We start from the raw sequence: 8,449 nt of genomic DNA on the forward strand, positions 1-8,449 counted from the left end.
GCGGGTTTCTTTGCCTTTGGAGGCGGATTGCAGCCAACTGAAGCTGGACTCTCCAAAGTTTGTGGGTGCTGCCTCTCATACCGGGAAAGAGCCAGACCAAGACCCAGCAGCTCCTCGCCCGCTCCAGTTCTCTCCTGGACTGTTAGGATTGCATTTACGGGTCGGTTCTCTTCAGACCCCCCGTTCTCCCCCCCCGCCCCCCCCGCCCTGCGTCCCAGGTACCTCTGCCTGGGAGCCAAAGCAAGCAGCCTCTTCCATGACAACCATTTATGTTGATCCATGCAATAACCAGCAGATGCTGCCCTAAGACTGGTACAGCTGGTACTTTCCTGCCTCGGCTGTCCTGGGGGCAAGGTGTTAGAAGAAAAGTCAAGTGGGCTCCAGCAAAGCTGCCCTGAAGAGAACGGCTGAATCCCTTCGCCGGCATTACATACTTGCTGTATGACATGCAAGAGGCAGAGCCGGGCAGAAAGGCTGGTGCCGATGTAAGCCTGCACCCAATAGATCACCCTATCGGTTGTCACCCGAGCCCCGTCCTTAAGTATTGATCTTCAGTCAGGAAGCTGAAGTTTTCTTCCAACAGTTGGAAGTACTCATAGTTAGTGTTAATAGTAGTTGGGAATACCGCTTTTTAAACCACATTAAAGGGGAAAAAAAAAAAAAATCACAGAGTGTTTCAACAAGTGGGTTTGCAGGGAGTTCTGCTTTGTCCCAGGCTTCTAAGCAAGTAGCTCCTGCCACTCCCTCAAGGGAGTAAAATAACTATGGTAATATCTACTTTGGGTAGTAAGACATACGGTTCATATTTTGACTACACAAATATGTATCTAAGTCTTAAAAGTTTCTGACTCCATGGAGTCCTCAGTGGTTTTGGACAAAGAACTTTATAAAGATGCAGTGTCAGTTACAAAAAATATTTCTACATACTTTTTTGATAGCTCAAGAAACATAGCCTTTCATTGAGAAAGTAACTCCAGCTGTATCACTTGTAAGAAAGTATTTTATCTACAGCACCGTTCCTCCGCTACTTCTCATCTCATTAACTTCTAGATATTTTCATTTTCTGATGACGGTCTCAGTTGTTAGAGATGTCCAGAAGAAACCTTTGCCAGGTCACAGTATTATATTGATGTAGTAATGTTAAACCTATAAAAAAAACTTCCAAGAAAGCTTCCCAGGAGATCCACAGCAGGAACTGGACATGCTGTGGTTTCAGTCCTGTCCAGCTGCATTTTCCAGAGCAAACTGATGGCGTTTGCCAGCAATACTAAGGCAGGGTCATGCTGACAGAACCACAAGTAAAGATACTCCTTTGGAGAGCTAACTAGAAGAGCTCCCGGTCAAGACTTCTGCTTAAGATAACACAACACGACTCCACCTACTTCGCTGGGGATAGGTGACAAGTGATAACCCATCTCATGCTTGTTAGACCAAATCAAGCACGTGCTTGCCGAGGGGATAGTTTGATTTACATCGCTTCAGTCACGTCAGTCTGAACTAGTTCATGAAAAAAACCAGGCACAGTAATCAAGAGAATGGTACCAAAGCGTATGGGAGAACAAACTGTCATTGGTAGGGTCATACGGCATGCTATAGAGCATGGGGTTTATCTGGCAGAAGAGGAGGAGGTAGGATAAAGCAATCACGGTCCTTCCCTTGTAGTGCCATTCATTGGTGAGAGAACAGCCCAAGGCATTCTGATGGACCAAAGCTGAAGCTGGGACATCAGTCAATGCACAGAAATGATGGAGGAGGCTCACTGACAGACAGCTGAGAGAGATTCCTGCAAGAAAGGCATTAGAAAGGGGATGGAGCAGAATTAAACCCAGACGTCTGTTGAGTTTCCAGCCATTTCCTTTCCCTAAGTCTTGTTTCCGACTGTGGTTTTTATCTCTAGAAGGGTTGATCCCTAGGCCATGGGAGACCCAGCCACGAAAGATCACTTGACGTGAATAGGTGCGGAGGATTATTTTTTCTTATTACGGTGGAGGGGCACAACTGATTCAAAGTTACTCATTTGACAAGTGATACAGTTCAGTAAAAGTCAGGACTAGTGAGTAGAGTTTGGTCCACCGTTTAAAACTAATAATCAGGTGATCCGTTTACAGGGTGTTGAAACGGGATAGCTGTTAGCTCTTGCCAGAACGACACGGCACAGCATTTGCTGGATTCAGGTAGTTCATACATATAAGGCAATGTACATCTCTCCTTCCAAGTCTGTTTATCTTGGATTTACATTGTTACCAGATGAAGTATACAGCTGTAGGACTTAACTTCAGTGGGACTACTCGTATGTAAATAGTGACATAACTGTTTAGCAGATGAGGCCTAATTAAGTGGGAATCACTCATACATTTTCCCCTCTCTCAGACAAAAGAGCGTGAAGAATACTGCAAGAGCATTGCTAGAAAGTCACAGTGTCTCGAACCAACCTGCCAAATGCCAAAATCCTAAGCCAGCTGCAAACGTTCGTTCCCTGCCTTAAAACATCTTTGAGAACAACGAGCTATTGCCGGTTGGCTTTTTCATGTACTTGAAAGGCTACCAAAACGTGTGGATGACTGCTAAGCACATGCTTAAAGACACCTTACATCCATTATGCACGGGCTGCTCCTTCAGAGATCACTGAAAATCCGCCTCAAACACCACCAGCGTTAGCAATCTGAGCAGAATCAGACGATAACAGTAGCTGTTAAGTTTATGGAGACGCTTCTGAAATAAGAGCTATATTACATCATCGCTGGTGTGAAACGGGGCTGCCAACTTCTCTCCACGCCAGCAATCTAATGGCGTGTTTGAAAGAAAGGTCCCCCGGGGTCATTGTGTGCTAGTTTGGCTGGTAACCTCCCGCTTCTTCAACAGGCGGATTTGGCACCTGCCCTGCTACTGCCTGGAGGGTAAATACCATCCTCCCAGTACATATTTAGGGTAGCCTCCCATCAAGTGTTGATTTGCTGTGCCTGATCTCCTCCTCCTGGAGATTATCCCGCTCTGATATCTCCATCTTTTCCCCGATCTTCATGCTGCAAGTGTTAGCAGTCGTTCACTCTGCCTCCTCCCTCCCTGGAAGAGCTTTCCTTTCTTTCCGAGCCTGCTCGTCTTCAAACTGCTCCCAAGTGCGTATATTCCATGCTGGTAACATGCAGATGAACATCGTAGTCATGATCCCACTCAGATACTAAACAAGCCTCCCACCAATGCCTAGTCCTCCTTTAAAGCACTAGAACATTTCAGCTCGCTTTCAGTCTCCTGAAAGCACCAGGAAATCCTCTGGAGTAGGCAGGCAGCAGCGAGCGTGCTCGCTGTGTTTGTACCTCAGAGAACGGCTTGGCACGCACTCGCCTTCCAAGCGCGTGTTTGGAGGGAAGAGAGGCTGAGACCCCCGAGGAGGGGGTGGTGGGTCCACAGCCAGCGCAGAGCCTTGGCTCCTGCCCACCTCAGCGCCCCAGGAGAGGGGCTTCGGCGTCGGCATCGGCGGGAGGCTTTTTGCACGCTGACTTCTTTTAAAATCACAAGTTGTGCCAAGCTCGCGTTCACGCTTGGTAAAACCAGGAGAGGGACCCAAGGGTGGCTCAAGCTCGGTACCAGAGCCAGTACCGGTACCCAGACCTGATATAAGCTGGGATAACTGCAGGGTTTCCAGCATCCAAGGTGTTTGGAGCAAACACCTTGAGATGGGCGCCTTGGCCAGTGCTCCCGCACTGTGCAGGCTAGGGTGGGAGGAAAGGCGGCAGAGGTAAGAGCGGCTCTGCCAGCCTCGTGTCAGCCACCGATTTGCTCATGCTGGGGAAATCCTTTGCTCTGCACTTTCGGCCGGCTCTAGGTCCCTCTGCATCGCTCTCGCAGCACACCGGGGCTGTAGCGAGGGTTTAAGAGCAGGTCTGAGGGTTTTGCATTAAGTTTTTATTTGCCATCAACTACTGTAAAAAGTTTTGCTTAAACTATTTTGGTTATCTATGGAAAAGGCGTGTTTCATGGAGAATTCAGGTTTTGTTTTTCTCAAACTACCGCTAATGCAAATGTAGTTCAGACTATACCTTATCTGCCTGTGTGGCACTCATTTCCGTTAGCTGCAAAAGACGGGAGATGAGATAAATGTAATGGAAACTATTGGCCCATGTAAGTTCTCCTGGATGACCTGAGCAAAGTGAGCCACTGGGTATCTCTTACTAGAAGAAGACCAGAGATAGGGAGAGAAATCAGAACCTGGAGAAAAAAGAAACATGACAGCCGTAATCTGTTACTATTGCAACCTGATTACGGGATTCACTGGCATGGTGGGGGACCCTTTCTTTTGCCTATAAAGACTACGTCTTCCTTCATGTAACCACAGGGAAGCTATTTCCAGACACATCAACCTTTAAAACGGATTCTTTCTACAATTTCCTTTAAAAGGAGCAAACATACAACATGACAGTGAACAAAATAAGCTGCACCACCACCTCATCACATTTTTCAATGCTGTTCTGTACAGTCCTGAGTTAGTAAAGAACTCAGCACTTCCAATACAAAAATACTCTTATAAAACTAAAGGGGATTAGCCTTAATTGTAGTTACGAGCGAAAAGTAAACACATACTTTAGTTCCTTTCTAAGTTAATGTTTAAAAGGAAACTATCTCCCAAACCATATTAATCTACTTCTCGACAGTCAAATACCCTATCAGCTTCCATGGGAGTTCTCAGTAACAGCTGCGCATTTGAACCTCATTGAGCATGATGGAAACGTGTTATTGTTAAGAACAAAATATCTGCTGGAGAAATTATACACTGAGTTGGCAGAGAGCAAGAGGAACTGCGTGCATATTGTGTAAGGATTATTGAGGGACACTGGTGAGCTCTGAGTAAGAGCGACCCTTGACTTTGTCTCGGCATTTATATGATGAGCTCTTTCAAATATAACTGTGCTCTCTAAGTCCCCGGTGTAAAAAAGGAAGAAGGTGAGACGACAACAGAAGAAGGGGGGAACAGCGAAACAGTAATGTAGGAGAAAAACACTAAAGGGAAGTAGAAATACAGAGAAACTCTTGTGAGGCTACCACTGAACTGAGGCATTTAGTAAAATAATAACCTCCATCCAGGCTCTTGCATCGAGTTAACTGAAAAACCCCCATACTAGCTATGTTTGCAGCTGTCCGGTATATTTTTATCCTGTCATTTTCTGACTAAAATGACAAACAAATTCTCCCCTGAGACAGTATTCACAACAGCCGGGAAATAGTGCTAATGTTGACCTAAATAAATAAAGCTTGTCCTGCGTAAGAATTCCTGCAAGGATCCTTTAACACAAGGTATTTTGAAAACATTTACTGCAAAATGCATATGAAACCCTGGGGGACAAACAACCTGCTAGACACTACAGTCTCACTATCCCAATTTGGCAAGCGAGGCGGAGAGCTTTATAAATACGTTGCTGAAGAAAACAGTCGTACTCACGGTAAGACTTCTGATGCCAACTCAGAAGGTCCTGGATCCTACCGGTACACCTTTTAGTTAGAGCACAGATGAATTTTCATAGAAAAAACCATTGTTTTGTGGAGTCGTATGCATGGGTTTGAGCTAGGGGGTGTTGGCGCACATACAGCTTTAACTACCTGCCTTGTCTTAGGAGGATTTGCATGATGTTTTCTGCCTCAGGTAGTGCTATTACTCCTGCTTAACTTTTTGATAGGGTCATTCATTGCTGCTAATGAGAGCAGTTACACACTTAACGGAATAGATCTCTTTAGATGCACTGTTTATTGACGTGAATTAGATCTGTTGTTCTTAATCAATCTGAAGCGGTAGAGCTGAGAACCCTTTCCAAAATCAAGCTGCGCAAAGATAGGGGCAAGTCTAGAGGAAAATTTTGTGAAGGCTTGTTTAGGATTTTATTGAAACGCATCAAACTTAGCAGTGTTAGAGGTTGTTGGTAAAAATATTATTGCTACTCCTACTTTCTATTTGCATCGTAGATTTGAAGCTGGTTTTGTTCCATTTCAGCCCACATACTGCTGCAGCATCCTTCCTTTGCTCTACGTGATAACCCGTCAAAAAGGCGGGCCGTTAGCAAAACCTCCGCTGAGGGGCAATTAGCAAGTCTGTTCCAGCAGAGCTGACAAGACTGGCTTTTGTTTTTCCAAGACTTGGAGCCAGAATGGCAAAGAAGGGCCAATATTTTCATTTAGTGCCCCATGTAACGCTGCCCGCTTACCTTAACGTTGTTCTGCATGGGCTCTCTGAGTCAGTACCTTCCTTACACGCAATGTACGTACGAAACCTTTAGGTGTGCAGATGTCATTGTGAATGAATCCACTTCAGCCACCTAAGTCCTTTCTGCCTTTCATCACTTCTACTGGAGTTGAACTAAGTATAATCTATGCATTTTCCCTTCCACTTTATTTTCTGATATACTCTCCTATTCTAATTGCTCCTCATAGGAGCCGAAGTAACTTTTGTTTGTGACCCGGGGAACTTTATTGAGTAAGTATATCTAGAAGTGTTTCTAACACTGAACAGCACACAAACTACATGATTACTTTTAGTGTCTCTTATTGAACAGAAAATATTTTAATAACCTGAAAGATTCTTCAGTGAACTGTGCTGGATCTGTGCAATTTATAGTGTATTTAAATATTTTTACATTGGTACCCAAGATTGAATTCCAATATTTCTCTTTTGTATCTCTTGGCATTTTAATACACTTCTGGGAACACTTACCTTTTATGATGAAAACAATATTTTCTAACATAAAGTGGTGATTTCAGCTTAAGTGCAACCATATGTAACTTAGGGCAAGGGCTTTTGGTTCTAAATAACTGTTTAATGTTAAGGATCTTTCACAATGGAAATGTCACAAACTACCATATACCAGCTTTCTTGGAGAAACAAAGATAAAACACAGAACAGTACAGCTTCTATCGTTAAGAATAAATACTTTGAAGCACAACTGCAAATTGAAATTTTTTCAATGAAAATTGTGTAACTACAGAGATATGGGAAAAACAGAAAACAAATCTGCTTGATTTAATGAGCCTGTCTCTCGGTATGGGTTAGATCATGTCCTATTTTAGTTTACCAGTCTGATTATTGGTGGGTAATAACACTGCTAAACCTAATTCCACAAAACTATGCAAATAACTTATCCCTGGGTCTGTACAGCATATACCCCTCATCAGTAGAAACATCACATTCAATTATTTTGTTTCAGGCAAAGATCTCAAATCTTTCAGAAACCTGAATTAATCTTTACAGCTTTGAGGGACTTTTTTGTGTCTATTTTACAAAAAGAAAAACTGAGGCAGAGAGCATTTAAACTGCCAGTAAATGACTCTGATATTGCAGTTCGGCCCCTAAGCAGTTTGCCCACAATAATAAAGTTGGTCAAGATTTGGCAGTCCCAAGACTTTTTTTCTAAGAAGTATATAATGACTCTTCTCCTGTACCCCCTGGGAATATTACTTTGACACTGGGAAAAGATCCATGTAAAAATATTTCTATCATAATATCAAGGAAATGCACTTATTCATATCGCCTAACAGCAGAACACTTGTGAGGAGAAATTGTTAATTTGGGGGGTAAAATTACTTTAGTTGTTCAACTTGTACGTAAATCAGAAAAAAAGCAGAGGAGTTAAGCAAACAGCGAGAGAATCTGATTTTCCAGCTCTTAAGCCTACAAGGACTTGCACTGTCTACCCTAGAGGTTAATATTCACCTGTGGTCACCTGTTTCTTGTGCATTTATTCCGTGGCCTGCACCCTGGGGTAGAGAATTTGGCAGAAGTTTTTTTGAAGAGCTGTGAAATCGTAGAATAGAATCATAGAATCGTTTAGGTTGGAAAAGACCCTTAAGATCAACGAGTCCAGCCGTAAACCTAGCACTGCCAAGTCCACCACTAAATCATGTCCCTAAGCATCGCATCCACACGTCTTTTAAATACCTCCAGGGATGGTGACTCAGCCACTTCCCTGGGCAGCCTGTTCCAGTGCTCGACAACCCTTTCGGTGAAGGAATTTTTCCTAATATCCAATCTAAACCTCCCCTGGCACAACTTCAGGCTGATTTGTCTCATCCTATCACTAGTTAGTTGGTAGAAGAGCCCAGCACCCACCTCACTACAAGCTCCTTTCAGGTAGTTGTAGAGAGCGATAAGGTCTCCCCTCAGCCTCCTTTTCTCCAGACTAAACAGCCCCAGTTCCCTCAGCCGTTCCTCGTAAGACTTGTGCTCCAGACCCTTCACCAACTTGGTTGCCCTTCTCTGGACACGCTCCAGCACCTCAATGTCTTTCCTGCAGTGAGGGGCCCAAAACTGAACACAGGACTCGAGATGCGGCCTCACCAGTGCCCAGTACAGGGGACAATCACCTCCCTGCTCCTGCTGGCCACACTATTTCTGATCCAAGCCAGGATACCACTGGCCGCCTTGGCCACCTGGGCACACCGCTGGCTCATGTTTGGCTGGCTGTTGACC

Source organism: Haliaeetus leucocephalus, unplaced genomic scaffold, assembly GCF_000737465.1.
Source record: "Haliaeetus leucocephalus isolate CR32 unplaced genomic scaffold, Haliaeetus_leucocephalus-4.0 Scaffold173, whole genome shotgun sequence".
NCBI classification, from domain to species: domain Eukaryota; kingdom Metazoa; phylum Chordata; class Aves; order Accipitriformes; family Accipitridae; genus Haliaeetus; species Haliaeetus leucocephalus.